The sequence below is a fragment of the Varroa destructor genome, unplaced genomic scaffold, assembly GCF_002443255.2.
Source record: "Varroa destructor unplaced genomic scaffold, Vdes_3.0 BEIS01000005.1, whole genome shotgun sequence".
NCBI lineage: Eukaryota > Metazoa > Arthropoda > Arachnida > Mesostigmata > Varroidae > Varroa > Varroa destructor.
In genome coordinates this window covers 7,570,418-7,590,929 of record NW_019211458.1, presented here as the reverse complement: position 1 = coordinate 7,590,929, position 20,512 = coordinate 7,570,418, and the positions used below count along the sequence as shown (strand labels likewise).

Genomic DNA, 20,512 nt, shown 5'->3' with positions numbered 1-20,512 from the left:
GCTAAGCCCAAAACTGCCAGCAGGTACGTAATTATCTTAAGGCTAACTTAAGAGGTTTGGCATCTTCAAAGTTTAGTAGCTTAGCTTAAGTAATAGCTGTGCTTCTTTCGATAGGTGGGCCTTTTTGCTGATATTTATTTAGCTGTTTTTGTAACATTGGACTTGAAGCTGCAACCTTAGGTCCCAGGGCTCGTACGCGTATCCTTAGTCCTTTGATAATATATTTTATCGTATCTATTTTAGTGGTAGTTTCTTATTTTCGCTTCTTCAAAGCATCTTACATAGCGCCATGTCACGACTCATCTGCTGTTGACTTAATTCTTTGAGCCTTTTATGTTATCGGCGATTCACTTGAGCTTCTAAAAGTACCAATTACAATAACTAGTACCATTCACCGAATCGTTCTGCTAGTCACAACCCAAACTGGTTTATTCCTATCAAGTATGTTGAGGTCTTTCATACCTCTTTCTGTAACTGCTGAAACTTCTAACTTCTCAAAGTATTCATACTTGCAAGTAGTAAAGTGATTATTGATATAAGTAAAACCTCTATCCGCAATAAACCCTAGACTTTGGAGTTTCATTTCTTCAATATTTCTGGAACTAGAATCCCTAGTGTACCCTTAAACTATATCTGATAGTGCGTTAATGACTTGTTTCTCTACGTTTTCGTCGTTAATATTATTCTGTAGCTCATATGTTCCTGCGTTTTTTGTAATCACCGGCGCCAATTTATCCTTAATTATTAAATTCGGATCTTGAGCCATGCCAGTAGCGCTTCTCTAAGAGAATAAGTTAAACTCGAAATCGGGTGCCTAATCGAGAAAGTGGCTGAATGCTGTTGACGTTACTAGGATAGATGAGCAACTATTTAAAATCGCAGATGCGTCTATGAAGGTAGAAATTCCAGAAGTTAGTAGATCTTGTGGAGAACTTATACGCCGTGGGGATAGGTGGAGCGGCTTGATCATTGTGTCGTGGATTTTTCGTCGAAAAAAACATCACTCATATGCGATTGTGCGCTTGTCAACGCCGCTCATTGGTAGTTGAGCGAATTACTAGCTTTGTACCTATACGAGCTCAGAGAGATATGTTTAGTCGACAGAAGCATACGTCAAAAATTTCGCACAACTCGGAAGCCTAAAGCAGGAGAAAAAATTGTTTTAGCAGTAAGGCTATAGATGGTCGCAGAGGAACATCACACATCGACAATTTGTGCCGCTTCATGGCTTACCGATGACCGTTTTTCACAAAACAGTTAAAACATTGCCGTCATGCCTACCTAACGACAACAAATAACATCGCAACAGGAAGAAGCCGAGTGTAACAGCGTACAACTTTAGGTCGTGCAGTTATACGGGTAGCCGATATTCGATGTAGCTATAATAACAGGCAAAATACAGAGAACATATCCTATCTTGGCAAATCCATATTTTCTGCCAAATGCGCCCCTTCAAATTACAATATTTAACCAAAGCCTGCACAGCTTCTTTCATTCGCTATCAGCTTAAGTGTTCAGCACGTTGACGCTGATGAAATTGATCATAGAAGTGTCGCCCCGCGTTCAATGACGGGCCGGCGGAACGGGCAAAACAAGACTACGATAAAGCCTTCGTTATACGCGTTGATGGATGCACAGAGCCGATCTAATTGCGACCATTTAATTATACATACGCAGGCTTGTATAATGAAGGGATGTTTTTAAACCAGGTTCATGGTAAATTGTCCTAAAATTTGTAAGGCAGGCGATATGATAATCTGAAAATATGACTCTATATGCAACAGGGTGCTGCTATGTATAAAGTATGCCAAAGAATACGCTAAGCGTAGTAGATCTGCTGAGTTTACGCACCAAGAGATGATCAGGATTAGAATAAGAAGTGGACCGGGTGGCCAGTTAGTGACAGCGTGTATTACAAAAAAGTTCTACAAAAGGCTGCTAGCACAGATGGTGAATTTACCGGAGCTGCTATAAAGGTCTGAGACACGGAAGTCCACGAAATCTTGAAGAACAATCTCGATATGATGTTGTGATTTTATTAAGAAATTGTTTTATTAACGAATTGCCAATTTTCCTATTACGAAATTATTATTAAACATTATACTATTACGATAATAATGGTGACTATAGCGGGTGACGGACTCTAGCTGGCCGTAGAATTTTTTCCACCTCGAGATCAAACATTTTTCATTTCTTAATGCTGAATTTGATCGTCATCAGCTTCAATAAGAGGGAATCTTGTCGTGAAACTGTCACCGATAACACTTGCGCTAAGCGATTAGATAGATACTGTAAGCTATTGAAGCCTTAAAATAATGTCTCACTGGGTTGATTGCATCCACCTACTGAAGTAACTATTTGCAGCAAAAAAAAAATCGAATTCGTCACAAGTTAAAACTAACTGAAAAAATGGGTCATTGTTACAATATGGAAGCAAGTAACTTTTGCTTTTCGATACTCATTCAAATCGTGGAATATCCATTTTTCTGATTATTTTGGCTTAGGCAAATAGGTATGGTATTGTCAGGTGGGTGTACACCTAAGTGCTACCATCTCTGAACACTGAGATAGGTAGACTTCCATAACAGCGTTGATGTTTTATTACTCACTTTGTCGTACAGCTTTTCGCGGAACTCGTTTCCTCCCTGAAGTTGTTGCTAGGTCAGCGGCTTGCAGTACTTTTAGAAGGTGATTCTTCGCTAAATATGAAGTTTATGCGGCACTCGAATTGTCTATAGATCATTACAACTCGCCTGCCAAAAGCCCGAGTGGTGGTATTAGAGTGGTCAGTCCCGGATCTAAAAGGCTACACCTGGAAGACAAAAAAAGGGTCGAGGAGTGTCGTACTGTAATAAGGTAACGCCATTTTGAAATATGGAATTAGCTTTTGCCACATTTCCTAATGACCGACCTAAATGGTCTGCGTCGTTGGTAATGATATTTCTTCTGGTTTACCACATAGGTGAGATTCGATAGAGCTGTAGAATCAAAAGTGATTACTGCATTCAACTAAGTGATCTCGGCAGAACCCTTTCGGTGAGAATGGGTTATGGACCATGAGATTGTGTAGTAGCGTACGGCCCTGTAGTGCTCTTTATATTTTTGTAAAGTTAGTAACACCGGAACGTGCACGACGTGATAAGAAGGTACTGCACGCAGATGCTAGAAAGAGTGAGCCTTTTTTTTCTAAGAGGCCCCTAGCAACGACATTATTTTAAAGTACCTGATCAGTACGTTTTTATTAACAGTCGGCTAACATATAACTTAAGACATTGCGCATGTAGGAAATGTCTTTCCTAGATTTTTATACACCTCCACGTGTCCTGTATCCTATAGAGGGTCATCATATCCTATAAAGACAGAGCTTGTTTATACGGCCGTCACGGATCGTCGTATTTCAAAGTTGTCGAAACAAATATTCTCGAGACGTCGCAAAATATAGCAGCGAGACGCGGGGACGTACAGGCTAACATCATGTACACATAACAAAAGACAATGTCTGCAGGTCGGACGGGCATAAATTATAGGCTTATATTATTGAATGTCATAAATTACTAGTTTCTGTATATGTTCGGTTACTCGTTTTCTGTAATCAACTGCTTCTATGGATTAGTCTGTTTACTTACCTATTGTTAACAATAAAGTACGGGTTACAGCCGTATTAGCGCAAACACTACCATTACCATCATTTCCTATTATTTTATAATATTCATTCCTCGCTAACAAAATTCAAATAAATACACGTGTCCTCGTCAGTATGCCTAATATTGATATTAGATATTTATTTATTTATTTTTTTTTTTACTACAATCGATAGGAGAACATTTAACTAGAGACTCTTGCCAACAGAGAAATCTTACGTACAAATAATAATACGATAATAAATATTAAGGAACTTTGAAACTGGTCAAATATGTGTATAAATATCGATGTATTTAATATCTAAATATAAGTAAGTTGTGGCAGGAAAGATTTTTTAAATAATAGTTTTGAACATAGGTTCGCTGTATTAAAATGCAGAGTTACTTTTTATTGTTCAATATACGACTTGCGTTCCCTAATCGTAACGTTTACTTTTAAAGAATGATGAGTATTGCGAAAATTAAGGTAACCGTATTTGTTATAACAACAAACAGTTTTCAATATAAAGCAAGCTGGAAGCAAACGGGGAAATTTTGCGATTTTTTTTTTCTATATTTCTTATGCGACGTCTGCTTCGAACGAAGCGAACTTAAATAGAAGTTCTTTTTAAATTAAAAGTCTTTTGATGACGGTATCGTTGAGTTAGCAGGAGCTGCAACCGAACTGCCTCATATGGCGATTCCTGCTTGTAGAATCGTCTCATAAAATTAACGTCTCCTCTGTGTCGAACATCAATATAATTATTGCTAGATTTCCTGCTGATATAACAAACTTAATCATGTTATTGCGGTCCACCATTCAGCGATCCTAATATTTGATTAATTGAACCTATTTTCTTATGAGTGGCCATCTTCTGTATGACCTAGTCAAGTGAGGTGATTACCAGAATTTAACGGTTCGTCCGAACAAGACGGCTGATGTAGGAATGAATTTGGAACCCTAATACACTATTTTTAATTGCAAGAGTTCATTCATTATGTTGTGAATATTTAAGGCTTATTTCTAAGCAGCCATCCTTAAAAAAATCTTTCAAAGGACAAAATTATTTTCATATCTCCATATTCAAAAATAACAAAAAAAAAAACTCTTCTTTGAATAAATATTTCAAAAAATATCAAGTTTTGGGTCACTATATTAGAGGAATGTTGGAATCTCAACTAAAATTTGACGTTTTCCAAAATTAGATTTTTCACATTATTTTGCTTCATTTTTTTGATTGAATTCAACTAGTCAAGTATCCCTTTTTTATTGAATTTAGAAGAAGGAGGCATTACATAATTATTTAATTGAGATACACCACTTCGATACACGACAAGGTACTTGTTACAGAAAATAAATCACTGTCTTCAAGTAAAACCGACCCGAAAAGTATTTTTAATTTCTATTATCTGTGCAGTCCCTAATGAAAAATAGATTAGGTTCTATGGACACGATTCCTTTATACAATAAAGCGTTATTCGAGTACATATTCACCTAATTAAAAGTTATAACCAGCTGCGCGGAACAGTGTCCTTAAAACAGTTAAACAACCTACCTTAAGATTACACAAACACTGCATCAGCCTGCTTTTATTTTCTTCGTAAATATATAAAAAAAAAAAAAAGAAGAGAAAAGGTTCCCAAACGTGGAATTCGCCGAATATCCGCCAGTTTAGCTTAAGCGATGATGTTCTGTACGAATGGCTGTGTTTGGCTAGCGTAACATTGTTGACATTTCTATTTGATGAATGATAATGAGGATTGTGATGACACCTCATTTTCGAAATTAGACTACCTACGTAATAGATAGGATATTTAGTGTCCTGTGCATACGTCCTGTCAACCTTATATGCATGCTTTCGAAGCAAACTTTATCTCACCATTTCTGTTCTGTTGTATGCTTTAAGACACTAATTTATATTTTAAGAGCTGGATTACATCTATGGCCGACCTTGCTATTATGTCCCAATTGACAAACAAATCGACATCTGCCTTGGAACACTGTATGTGATAGTTAACAGTTTTTCGTCGAATTGATCCGCTATGCCCAACTTAAAATACAGCTGGAATTCCTTTTCACGTTCGAGATCAGCCTGCGTTCAGCCTTCACCCTGCGCTGGACTTTGACAGCAGAACTCAAAAAATGTGCCATACAATAACAGCCTTATCCACAAATGGGCGAATTCTTGAGGCTATCAATGGCAGGAGGATATATGCTTGCGCCATTTTTTTTTTGTAGTCTAAACTCTCTAAAGTAATAGGAAGGTCAGATCGCTTATTGGTTTCCACAGCTACCGAGAAATTATACTTGCGATTTCATAATTTTTAGGGAGAGGGTTTTATACATCGCGACGCGCGTCCCAATAAATTTCCTGACATGTAACCGAAGGACTCCGGAATAGATGACAATGTGAATTTTTTGGTACATATTGTAGGTTCTGTGTGATCTGGGATATAATCTGTTCGTTTAAATTACGCAATAGCAAACGGATACGAGGTGTCTCCTTTTTCTTTTGGCAAGCAATTTGAATTGATGTCACAAGGGATTCTGCCAGCATCAGGTAAACAACTAAAACACATTAGATGGGTTAATCTATCTACGCCTATCTATGTAGTTGTATACGTAGCTATATTCACGCTAAACCCGTTAAGCGGACGCGATTTGTCTCTGACGCGTTTGCGCTTCTATTCCGATAACAAGTTGCGTCAGAAATGAGCGAGCCTGGCTGTTTTCCGCCAACTGATACAAATCCAACTTATTTTTTATTTGTCAGAATAAAGGCATCAAATCAAGCAATGACCTCTATTCAATGAATTGACAACATATTTCATATGATAGGAATCTTCGCCTCGCTTTTCTGCCTCCTGCAGGAAGTTGACTCCTAGATTCAACATACAATATACAGATCCGATCAAAAAATTCAAGCTATCCTCAAATCGTCTAGCGGTTTATATCTACGTGACGAATTCATCGGTTATCCATCATTGGTTTGGGAAAACGTTGTCACATATAAATATTTCTTGAAAATCGTTGTTAACTTATTTATTCTCGAGTGCGGTGACTATCTTATGATCGGATTCGGGGTCGCTCTTCATATACAATTTACTTCAAGACTCGCCGTTTGCTGGAGACGTTTCTACACACGTGGAAGGTTTAGCTTGTAGCCAAATTCTACTTGTTGTCAACTTGTACGCCACGAGGCGTTAATAGGATGTTTAACTATAAGTTAAAGAGAGCCTACAGGGACGTCGAGTTATTCATCCCCGCCGTATTGGCTGCTGCAGCTGGATTCGTCGTTGCCGAACTAGGACTGCGAAATCTGTTTTGCTATGCGACACAAGGAGAGGCCCATCAGCAAAGGAACGCTTTCGTTAGAAGCTTTCCTCATTATGGTCGCACTTGGCATCTGAGCGGCGGTAGGGGTGCTTGCTGTTCATGCGCTCGTAGAGACAACGCGCAATTTACCCACTATTAAAGCAGCGTCTAACTATTGGAAAACCATGACAGCAAAAACTGAGAAAGGTATCGGAGCTTACACAAAGAGGTGACGGAATCTGAAAAGTAACAAAATAATCTGAAGAGTCTTCGAGAACAAAATGTTTTTTAATTTTTTTGGAAATTTAGGTATTCTTTGGTTAAGTTGGAAACATTTTTCTTCTTCTTTTGTACTTTTCATGCCATTATCAAGTCACTCATGCGCTAACCAACTGTAGCCTGTGGCCTATTATCGTTCCGACAGTTAATACGTATCGTACGCATGCTGCCGTAAATTTGAGCAATCATGACGTTGCGTTTGTGATATCGGGTCCGAACAATTTATTCACACAAGACAAAAAGCTGTAGTATGGATGATACAAGTGTACGAAGGAGACTCCAATTTGCATGCAATTAGAGTGTGATTACGTAATGAAAATAACGAAAACTAGTTTTTCCTTTGATCACTTTGGGGTATATGTAGATAATTAGGATAATTTTAAGAACTTGTTGAATTTTCACTGCCTTCTGTGCATAAGGTATTACTATCGAAGCCTTTGTCGTCCGTACTACTCAGCGAGGATATTAGTCTAGAGTCGATTTGTGGATTGTGCTTACGTTCTGTGCAACCAACCATCTGAGGTAGTTTTTAGAAGTGCTCCGAAGGTACGTAACTAGACTTCAGTACAACATTTGCGAAAACAAACTACTGAGTTGCCGACAGAGTCATGGGTTCCGCCCGAATTTTCTCTGTTAATTTCCTGATACTTAACCTCTGTTAACTTGTTAGCCTTTTAGCAGAACGGATTGGCACGATGGTGTTTAAAATCTAAAATATTCGAAGCTAAGTCTAAGGGTAACAGGTAATGGCGACAATGATTAGATAACGAACGAACAATCAATTCTAGGGAAATATATCCGAAAGCCCTACTTTACCCCTGTGGTATTACCTCGAAAATGCGCACGTGCGAACTTAAGTCCGTACCGAGTATAACAAACGTGCTGTGTCATTACTGATGTGGCACGTTTGTGGTGAAGTTAATGGAAGCCCGTCATCAAGCGAGTGTAACTACTAACTTTATGTATTTAGGTGAGTAATTGGCCAGGTCTATGCGGCTAGGAGCACGGTAGTGACTTCATCTGGCATTCGCTTTTTGCATCCTCGCGGGCGTTTCGCGCACAAACCAGATATTTCGTCGTAAACTACTGGATTTACGCTTATTTTTGAACTTTAAATTATAATATCACCTGCCTAGAATGCATATCACAACGGAATAAAAAGAAATACAATTTTTTTTTATGAAATATCTATCTTAGATATATTTATCTTACTTAACCTATTTTTTGCCGTTTCACAGCTTCGTTTAGATTTACTACCCCCAAGGAGCCGGGCCCTACCTAATAATGGTCAGTGTTTTCGCATCGTGTAACACCTTTAATCTGGTCACCTAACCAGTGGTTGCACTTTGAACGATCCTGGCGCCCTCGCACTTCTGTCCATTATCGTTATATATACTCGATGCCTTCCCTTTGTGGAGCCATTATGGTCTAAGTCTGGCGATTTCGTACTATATATGGCTCATTGACCACGCCTTTATACTTCGACACGAGTCCTTCGCGCAAGACCCCCTTCGATTCCTCGCCACGTCGATCACGTAGCTTACGGCCCGATGGCGTCATAGTACTAATGGCTGCCTTACTCTTACTTCCTGCGACGATCTGGCCCCCAGCAAGCTTGCCTCTGTGGCGAACTGGCTGGTGACTGATGTATTCCCGGCACCGCGTGGTCGCTTGGGCCTCGTCGCATTCACAGGTTCGTTCGGCCACGTGCTTCCTCGCTGGCGCGAACTTAGTTCTCTACAAGCCATTAAATATATCGATAAAATATAGTAACTTTTTAAAATAGGCTTCTGCTACGTAAAAAGAGGGAGTACCTTTGGATATTTGTCTGGTCTTCAAGCGATAGTCTGCAAAGCGCCTACAAATTTAAGTGACATACAAAGCGTAAGAATATAAGAATAGTGGTCACGAGTCTTACCAAAATGTTTAGTGATTAAAGTTCGTCAAAAGTGGAAAGCGTTAAATGATTCGCAGAGAGATGGCTGCCTGACGAGCTATTGGATCGCGTCCATAGGAGCGCGCCGAGAGTATCTTTCGTACAGTTTTAGCAGGTGACAGCAACGAACAGATCGGATTTCGTGACCATTTACCAACCAAAGAGCGTGCCAAGAACAGGCCAAAGTTGTTTTCTACAAGGCGCAACGGACTCTGCGTTGGGTAGCCTCGCTGAAGATATAGCAGCTCGCCTGTCCTAGCTGGTCACTTCTGAAAACCTTGCTACCGAATACGTAGAAAACGATAGTCTCAAGCGAAACGGATCGATCAGGCGTGAAGGGTAATTTTAGCGACATGTGGTGGTCTAGTTTTAAACTAGATCATAGACAGATTACGTTTCGTGCTGGGAGCCAGTCTTCGATCGAATGCCTGACGGCGATATCGGACATAAATAGACATTTGACGGGTAAACTGAAGGACCATCGAGATGTGGAGAACACAGCTGTGGTACCTTTTCCTCAAAGGAGCACGAACTAAGCCAGGGACACGCAACAATAAAGATTGATACTCCGTATCTCAGTAAGTCAGACATTTCCACGGGAAGCCGAAATTTCGGAACCGCTACGAGTAAATGACACGCTCTTAAATTAACAAAGGGTACGTTTAAGCATACTGATTGATGTATTGATCAGTTTGTTTTTCCGTAGTCGCCTACGAAATTTCGGGAGGCGTAATCGTCAAGGTGAAAATTCGGGCGTTTCCTGCCAAGGGCAAGCCGTCTAAAACTATATTTAACGCTCTAAACAGCAGACGTACTACTTAAAACATTTCATTAAGGAATGCATGAAAGCACTGCACTTCTGGGTTCTCAGTGGCTCAGGCTCAACAATTTAAAAGCCAATGAGAATAAGAAATGCAAAAGGCGCCTGAAAGTCCCAAATATTCAAAGTTCCCGCATTTATTAGTTTCACTATCACAATAGAAACAAAGTAGCGCAATGTTACTGATTTTCAAGCAGGACGCGTAGTATAAAATGTGAATTATTTTTTCAGTCCTAAAACGTTCAGATGGATGACAAAATATACCTGCTTTGCTCACTGCTGCGTGACGAAACAAAGTTGGTTTCGATCGTGTATGGATCACTGATACGTTACAAAAATAATGATACCAAATGCAGATAAGTGAGATGAAATCTCTTGAAATTTTCAATCTATTCCGTAGTAAAAGCACATCAATTTTTGTTTCATGACAAGTGCGACAATTGGGGTATTTGTTTTTCGAGGCAAATATTTACCTCCAAAGTGCGAAATCAGATTATTCGTGTGGCCTATTACAGGGTTTGAACTGAAAAGCCTCTGAAAAAAATCTGAAACTGAAAAAGGAAAATCTATGGGAATGTTTTTTCGTACATAATACAATATCAACAATATTTCGGAATACTGATGCGATGAGTTAAAAGCGCCAACGGATTAAATCAACGGGTCCTTAAATGTGCCATAGGATTCTATCTACAGGGGTAGAATCAGAATATAGATATACAGTATGTCACTTCGCCAATATACTGGGTTTTTGAAGGCAGTGCACTTCATTTTGACTAAGCGCGTGAAGCTTCCATCCCTAATCAAAAAAGTGGAAATATGCGTTGTGCCTCTAGCAATAACTAGTTGAGTTAACCAGATCAGACGCTACATATCGTCATATATCTGATTGCGTCCGAGAATCAAGCCGACATGCAGTGCTGGCATCTGGTATCGGGTAAGATGGTGGCGTGTTTTAACGTACAAGACTGGAGGACTATTAAAGAATCATCATCTCCTTTTGAAGCATTCTATTACAAGTTGTCCTATGAAGTCATATATACCAATTAAAAGTACGCTTATGACATAGGTGGGTCAAGTAAACGACAATGAAAGGAAGTTGATAAGTTCAGAAGGAAACGCTTTTCTTTGGGAAGCGTATGCCTACTACTGGACGAATGATATATTGATATAAGATATCTGTCGATGGTAGACGGAGACCCATCTTCTGACCTACATGCAATGTATACGATTCAAAGGAAAAAAAATTGTTCCATTTAGTCAAATACAAATTCTTAGGAAAAAGCTTAGTAAATATGGATTACAAATCTTTATTATTAGACCGTGTCAGTAATTTAAATAATTGTCGCTAATGGCTGTATACTAAATGAGCCCTGTACGGTGGTACGTTTAGCAGTTAGATTCGACTGCACTTCTTCTGTTCCAGCAAAATCCAAAACATGCTTCATAAATGGTAGATGTCTTTCTCATTCGCTTCTACAACAAAATTCTTGATGAAATACATATAACGCCTCTACGGTTTTGTATTTTCCGTCGTATAACCTTATACAAGATAGGGCAAACTCCTTCGCCTCGAAATGCCTTTGGTCGAATACTGGGAGGCCAGATGACTGTTGCAAGTACGCCGATGGGTGATGATCTCCAGCGTTCTGAACGAGCTGTTGACAACGCCCCTTCCTCTTTGTTTAAAACGCAAAATAAAAATTATTCACTACATAATTGTAATGTCTGAATGAAAATGAAAAACGTTTATGAACCGATCATATTATGACACCTCTTTATGTTATTACTAAGTTTAGAACTGTTCCTTTAATATTTTATCTAGAAACCCAGTATTCTATATGATCTTCGTTGAATCTTACACACAATAAGTTGTCAATAATCCGAATTGTAGTATAAGCCGTACAATTACTGATTCACAGCACAAGATTTCTTGATAGGATACTGTACTCAGAAAATTAAAGTTTATTGTTTAAAAGTAGGTTTAACTACGTTTGCCTTTGAAATTTTGTTTAAAATATACGTGAACTAACGACAACGACAACCGTGGCAAAGCACTGGTGCGCCAAATGCTACTGAATGAAATGCATATTTGACGATTACCAGCATCCTTGCCCCTTACTATGTTGGCTTCTCAGATAAGGAAATCCTATTTCGAAAACATTATTCTGATAATCAACGCCAAACCCACTACCATTTGTTAATCTTTCCATGAGGCTCTTGAAATCAGGTTCCGTACAAATGAGAAAGATTAGATACAGAGGAGTAATTTTTAGTCGCATGCGGAAATGATTTATGAAGTGGGGGACCCTATGAAGGCAGTGTCATTGTCGTAGTCGGGTGGTAAATGGCGTGACGGAATCGCGGCCATGAAGTCGTTGGCTTGATACTTCGCTGAAACCCGCTGATTGCATCAAAACTACTATTTTATTTCTTAGGTTCATCCTACTGCGAAGTCGCTTTTGATCATCCGCGCTTCCAGCAGTGGAACAGTTGACATCCACCGCGCCCAGCCTTTATCTCGAGTTGCGAGAATTTTATCTCATAACTAATATGAGCGGGGGCAACAACGTGGAAGAATATTTCACCGTAAGGTAATAACGTATGTGTCTAATAACACGACTGTAGCGTTCATGTCATAGGGCGAGATATACAGAATCTAGTATGAAACATGCTATCATGGTCGATTATTTAAGGCTACGAAAGGAAGACGTTGTACCATTTCAGACTACAGGATCAAATACAGCGTCTCCTAATGTCATTTCAGCTTTCGTACGAGCTGGTGTTATACAGCCGTTGTTGTATGTAGCCACAAAGATAACTGACCAACTGACCTTTACGAACGGTGGCAATAGATTAGACTTGAGTATGTTTTTTATGACGTATGGGATACGACTTTACTAAATAATAGTACCGTTGTTTAATTGCGTGACCGGTAGACGACTATCGCCAGATGGTGGCTGTCACGGTAGCACATTATTTGCTTTGTAGAAAGAAGGACATGTGTAATAAAAGGCATATACTTTGTCGGAAAACATTGTCTGGCTAACCATGATCCAATGTAGATATAGTCTAGCCGATCGAGTTATACAATACAAATAACATTTGTTGTTCCTGCAGGAACTCGGTTATTACCGTCGGATCACTTATTCGACGTATATCGACTAATGCTGGTAGCCGAAAGTGACACAGCCAACTTGCCTATTTGCAAAATCCGTATACACCTTTATAATTGCGTATTTAGTAGTGTCTTTATCCTCTCTGCGGCTTAGAGTACTCCAAGCTTGGTTAGAGTAAACTGAAGATTGCTAGATCTTGACCATGTATGCATACTACTTATTTTTCAATACTCCTGTCCGCCCGCCAGGCAAATTGAACGGTTGTCCGCTAGTTGTGTGATCTCTTCGAATCTAGTTCCAGTAACTGGATTTCTCGAAAACTGCTATCAATTCGAAGAGGCCAATTTCGATTGATTTTGATGTATTTTTAACTTGAACTTGTCGCAGTGTTTATTTGCAGTTGCATTGAGTTACGGCGTCGGCAACCTTCGCGTGCTATAGCATTCCTTCTAAATGATGGCATTTTGAACGAAGAAGTCTATGTGCGGAGCCAAAATAACGATTCCTGAAAAAGTTAATCCGTATTGGATCCCTGCGACGCGACTGTTGTCAACGATATTTTGATGCAATCTTCGCAACACTGAAGAGAATTGGTATGGCGCCTTACTGAAACGTACTTGAACTTTTCGTCTACATGCAGTCAATGCGATACGTCATTCTCTGCGTCATTAAATGCCACCTACATTAGGCAAAACTCCTCCTACAACATTAAAATCAATTGCTTAATTTTAGAGAAGATCGCTAAACTGAGATATTGCAGGTCGTGTTGAGGAATTATATAAAAAAAAATAGCTAAATTCAGGGGGGTCGCACCGCTCGTGACTAAGTACGCAAGCGAAAATGTAAGTGATGCACCTAAGATTGGTCTCATTGGGAATGATAGATCTTTTTAACGTGACTTTTTGTTTTGCTATTAAACGACTATTTACGCTTAAGTGAAGAATGAGTGATCTGCATAATAAAGCGTACTGCGCAAATTTTCTTAGCACAGCTCTCATTTGAGACAACTGTGGTGCTCGGCTCTTCCGACGTGTGCCATTTGAAGGCCGAACTCCCAACTGAAATAGATAGCAAATTAGGTCGATCTGCTTGCTTATCGAGCAAAGACGGCCGCATGCGTAGTTAATAATAATAAAAAACCTAATCATATAAGCAGCTCATTATGCTTCATGGCGGCGTTAATTACTTCACGAGGGTGCGGAGCTTGGGGTGGAAAAGACCAGCGATGGTCATCTAAATGAATCCGCCCTCTTAGATCGGATCTAATCTCTATATTCGTATCGCTGTTTGTTCTATTCCACCCATTGAAGTCAATAAGCTGATTCCGTGCCACCGGCTAGATGAGTGTAACGCGAAGGTTGTCAAGTGGCTCGACACTGCGCCAGCTGCTTTAATTCTTAACCAGTTTCGGGCATCATACCTGTTAAATGTCGGTGTTCGTTCGGTGTGTTTGGCGTCACTTCCTTATGTATAGTCGCGCGCTGTGGACGTACCCACAGGAACTGTCTCGTACGTCTGATTACGAGTACGAAACAACTGATTGTTTCGGTCAGGTGCACGTACGGAATCAGACCTATGAGAATCAACAAATGGGACTCCGCCATAAGTATTGTGTTCACTCTCGGTTAGCCTTTTCCTGCCTCCTCAAATCGCCCTAAATATCTCTATAAGATCCACTTTATCTACAGAGACAGGGTGTTTGCCCCTTACGTATTAAACGGCCTTGGTATAGTGCCCATGATCTCGGGAACATGACTAGATGGTTCAATTCATGATCGGGAACTGTTCCAAATAATCACAACATGTATCTCTGACAGAAGTCAATAGGTAGGAAGATCTTGATACTCATAACAAAGGCTCAACGAGTCCTGCTTGTGTTCTATCAAGGCATCTATGAAATCCATTGAAAGTGATCTGCAGCTAGGCGTGACGCCCGAGAAGTTCTTTTGTTGTTTTTGTATTTTATTTATTCTAACAATGGCATTCGCAGGGACTAAGCCGTTTCTGACTCGTTTTTCAGCGCAGCTTCCATAGCAATTTTAGAAACCTCAACTTACCTAATGTTGACTAAGATAGTAAAGCAATTATTGAAAGGCGTCTTGTTGCGGCAGCGTTTGTGCCCGCACGCTTACCAATTTTAAAACCTTTACGTTATTCCTTGTTCTGTTTATATCACTACGAGGATTTGAAATGTCAGCGGGTCAAAAAGTATATTGATAAATTGGTATAAGATGGCCTTCTCCCGAGTTCCAAGCTCGCTTCGGCTTTTGTCTAACAACTCTAAAAAACTTTTTGGGTACACAAATAAAGGAGCTAGTATAGTTAATAGAATAAATCTAATTAAGCAACATGAGTCTATTTTGACAGACAGGTAGCAAAATCTAAGATTGCCACAAAAAACTAAGAGGAGAAAATTATAATAGAGTATCTTAAAGAATGCAAAATAAAACTAATGTTAAACTAAAAAACAAAAACACAAAAATAATGAAGTGAATCAAAAAACAGTAAGTTTAAAGTCTGTTATATGAAATAGCGACGAATACGAATTAATAGATCGTTCAAAGACTAGTAATCAAAAATGAAGGAAGTAAAATGCTACTTTTACTCACTACGACAAAAATTACAGTCAATCTTTAGCTAGAACAAATCAACGATACTTAATACGGTGAAAGTGAAGTTCTTAGTAACTCTTTACTGTACAGAACGAGTGATACGTCAGCAAGTTACAGAACATCATCAACTTCCTGCTAAAAAAAATTTAAAAAAACCGATACAACTCGGTACCAAAACAAAAAATAGCGAAGGCTGTTTTACACAAAATGTATGGAAGGGTTTTTTAAAGAATTTGTTAGCCATTATCTTTGTCACTATTTCTGCCATCATCACATTGTGTACTTGAATCCTCAAAAAAGATTTTTCTATGATGGCCGGTAAGGCCCCACGACTGGTACATAGAGCTGGTATTTAATTTTAATTGCTTATAATATGATTTATCTGAGACATTTGACAAAGCACAAGCTGGTGCAGGTCAGCACCATGTCTCAGCAATTGTCTATATTGTTTTAAAGAACACAAATAACGGAGTGTCGCCATCAGATTGAAGCGTGTACTAGCATTCTTAATTAACGACTGAACTGATAAGAGGATAGAGAAATATTGAAGCCCATAGGTTCTGTGTAGTTTTGTCACCTAACTCATACAAGTTGACCTCTATATTTGCAGAGGCTTTTTCATTTCTATAGCGTAAACGATGCGTGATTTAAGTGTCGGCGTCAATTGTTTATTGAATTATAATGGCAGTGCTATTATTTTTATTATGTCGTTCGGAAAACCTTCCATGCGTATATTTCTGTACAAAATATAGATGCCAACTTTTCTATCGACGTTAAGTTAAACAACAATATATTCGTCTACTGCAATATTTTAATACTATTTTTTTATATGTATGTGTTGAGGGGTGTACTATACGGGTAAATTTCTAGCTATAGATCTATCTATATTCCAGGTAAGTCCGCACGAGCATAGTTACGTAATAACAGAATGCGGTGCGAAAGCAGATACTACACCGGCGCGAAAGTTATGCTTCGTTCACACAGCCTCGTACTAGCTGAATTAAAGCCATCCCCAAAAGCTGACAGCTATGCAAACGTAGACAACCAAAATGAATTTATTTTCACATTTAACCTATGCTAGATTTTCTTTTTTGATTTTGATTTTTGATTTGAATTTGATAAACGTCCTCTGAAGATGTTTACAGACCCTAATTGAGCTGACGACGATCATCAGGCATCCCAAAACTAACCAGGTACTAAACCTAATTTGTCTATATGAGGTACTGTCCTGCCGAATGATGGCAACACGGGTCCATCAATATTCGCTCAGCGGTCTTGTCCGGCTATTGAGGAATATAGTTTCCGGAATACGTTCTGGGACATTCAACAGCAATTTGTTTTCCGTGGTTGTAAAAATGAAGGTCTAGGGGGCGGGTAGGTAATATGATGGTGAGTACAGAATAGATGTTTATACGTCAAGATCAGGCATTAACTTAGCCCATACAAGCCACCAGATAATGGACAGCTGTTATTGAGCGCACGGGACTCAACGATGTTACAACGTTGACCAGGATTGAAAGTTATATTCTGCTAACATTTTCTATAAAGATATACAGTGCCACGCATGTATGTCCTATTTGATACCTAGTCTTCCTAATTCGTGCGCGCACACGGACAGGCTGAGCGGAGTAGTAACCTATATATTTTAAACTACACGACCATGTAAGGCCTTCTTCTTACAAGTAGTCTAATGGTAAGCAACCAATCTAAGTCAAATGTCCTGTAAACTATGAGAATTTATTTCGATTTACTTTTGTAATTCTGAACTAAGAATTATAGCAGATGCCATTAGTGGCAAATTTTAAGAGAACAATAATATATACCACTTCCTAGCTTTTGAAATTACTCTTTTTTTTTTTAATAATAGCCTTTTTTTTTGCTATAATAGCTTACTAAATTTGAAGTACTTCCCGTAAACAATTGTACGACTTTTGCTCTTCTATAGCTGTCAGCTGATATAAAGTCTTTATTGGGGTATGGTTCAGTTTGTGCCCAAGTTAGGTTTTAAAGTAGGCGTTACAGATGATATTTCGTCGTCGCTATATTTGGCTGTTATATAATATCTTTTCGCTACCAATAGCGGCTAAGTCATCCATTGTCTAAGAAGGGGCAGAACACAAACAACTCGGCTGGTGATAATTAAAACAACAATAGGCAGTTAGGCAGAGAACTTTTGTGAAGTTCAACATCTACAACTGGATGAAAGCGTCATGAAGACAAAACTAACTGACCGTTGTTCCGCTTGTTTAGAATCAATGTTGGGCGTACACCCAAAATAGTCTTTGGACTCTTTACGTACGACTGAACACGCGAAAGCTTTTGTGTACAGTATAGAGGACTTGATATATGGTTCTCTAAGTAAATCGTTCTACAAAGCGATTTTTCCCACAGAACTATGAGAGCGGAAGGGTACTCGAGAGCGAATTTGAACCTCTGACAAATTGGCTAAGCCTTCCGATTTCACAGGTAGAATTTTCCATACAATTTATCCTCATTCTTTGTCTTATATATCGATATTCAGACAGTGAAGTTTATTTCGAAATAGATAACGGGCTTCATAGATCTAAAATGACAGTCAATAGTTATATGACTGCTGTGCATATCCTAGCACGATCGCTTGCCGTCCATCTCCCTTCAAAAGTACCTTCAGATACTTCTCGTCAATCCTAGGTAGCCTAGCCAGGCGGGATGCGTGCTTCAATTCTAAAACGCCATTATTGATATCGTGACACAATCAAAACTATAGAGTTCAAAACTCCCGTGCTTGTTTCGTAGCTCTTCGATCTAGACGACTTGCTTTGTCCTCTTCATGTTTTTCGCAATCTGGCCAAACAGCTTGCAGAGATCCTTAACGTAAACACTACTTTAAATAAGTAAGTAAACTAAACAACAAATGTAAAAAAGATGTGTTTAGATGCTTTTCGTACAAAAGAGTTTAAGTCGACTTCAACCTATATTGCTACTTCAGGGACTTCCAGAGAATAAAGTTTATCAACAAATGAATTTAACGCGAAATAGTAGTTTTGGTAAAAGCAAAACTAATTATCCGTTCATTCGATCTTCGTCAACGTAGAAGTAGCCTTTTTGCACAGTGCTTTATGTTTATCCGTCGCTCAGTGTACATAATAAGGCTTTCAATATTTGAACTAATACAATTTTTGACACGCACTATTCAAGCCTTGAAGCTGATATAACTTCAACAACGAAAAAGGGTGTTGTATTGGAGTAGGACATTTTAGATACGTCTTACCTGATTTGAATTGTTCGAGGCACCTTTGCTGTAATGAAACAAGAAAATGATTAAGATAGTTCATAGATTAGAACGATCTAGTTCATGTTACGAAAACAGTGATATCTAGCTCCCTTATTTAAGGCGTGAAACAGTACCTGAAGGGCTGTCACGCACCTGCCGGCGTCACAGTGTATCGGAGCTTGAAAGAAGGGCTATGATCATAACCCACAACGACACGCTAGAACGAACTGTAGGAGATTTTATAAATTCATTAGCCCGATAGAGGCTTGTCAATTGCATGCGGACGCTTGCCGATGAAGGCGCCTGTTTATAGATTTAATGTAGTTTGTGTTCATACGAAGTGCAGTGACCTTCGTTTTGTACAGTGCCACATAGGAGACAGTGGACAATGAGTGGCACCAGATCCAGCCCTCTACAACTGTTACGTTTGGCAAAGTAGAACAGCCACTCGTAACGATCAAGAAGTCAAGAAAAACTTTTGGCCGGATTAAAAGGTCCACGTGGCCTGTACAAACTTGAGAACGTCTTCGAAAAAGAAGTCATAAACAGATGAGGCACTATTCGTGCAGGAGACGCCTGCGAATACTATGAGAAGATCGAGTACCTGCAGTAATAGAACTGCCTCTTATATCTACTGACAATAACGGCAACACGGACAACGTAACAATAAAGGCAGGGATGAGGGCGAAGTCGTTTATTCCTTTAAGCTTAACTGCTATAGAATGCAGGGTAAACTTAAATCACCATGTATCAGTAAGCAGAGACGATCTTCCAGACGAGCTTTGTATGTATTGCAGGCTATCGTATTATTATTATTATTATAAAAAACTACAATAAGTAACAAAGAAGTTCATAGCTTTTTTTTCTTGTATATTCGTCATTATTTTCAATCTTCTCAAGCACCAGGTGGTTAAGTGTAGACAAGACGTTTGCTGTTATACGACGTGCCTTGTTGTCAAAGCACTGCCACGCTACGCGTGCGCGCGCGGTTCACTCATGCTTAGGTTATTGAAAATTGACTATAGATTACAGGGATCTATGGCCTATGTTGTGCATAGATGCACGATTCGTGACGGAATAGCGAGAGGCGCTAGTGGCAAAGATTACTGATAGTCAGTCATTTTCAGACTGCTTCTAATATAGCGATGCTTACGGAATAGGCTGTCATGTCTTAGCGGTCCAAATTCAGTACTATTCGTCTCGCGAAAGATTTGCTTTATCCTGTGAAGCTGCAAAATACCTATCATGCAGCATGAATATGGATACAGACAAGTACTGCTGAAATAACAACTATGCTCATATAATAGATACGTGTTATATCGGCGAAATCCAAACTGTGTATATTCTTTTTAATACAGAGACACCTATTTCCGCCTGATTGGGTACCTGGCTGGACCGTTCTCGCTAGCGTTGCTGATTATTCGCGTCATGCTTGTTGTCAGCTCCAACCAATTCCGAGGCTTTTATAAGCTGACGAAGGCTTGCCTTCATGAACAAGCGTGGATTCGCTAATATTGCTACAACGAAGTCACAAACCGCCTGTAACCAATCTAGAGAATC

At 39.2% G+C, this 20,512-nt stretch overlaps 1 protein-coding gene and 1 long non-coding RNA gene across 5 annotated transcripts in view; both read left to right on the top strand.

The window, feature by feature from the left end:
* Positions 1-20,512, top strand: part of LOC111251483 (secretin receptor-like) — a 91,536-nt gene that overhangs the window by 9,353 nt on the left and 61,671 nt on the right. The window lies entirely within an intron of this gene.
* Positions 6,542-11,784, top strand: LOC111251484 (uncharacterized). Its single transcript, XR_002673808.2, has 4 exons — positions 6,542-7,143; positions 7,635-7,761; positions 8,004-8,185; positions 8,454-11,784. It is a non-coding gene; the product is annotated as an uncharacterized LOC111251484 (long non-coding RNA).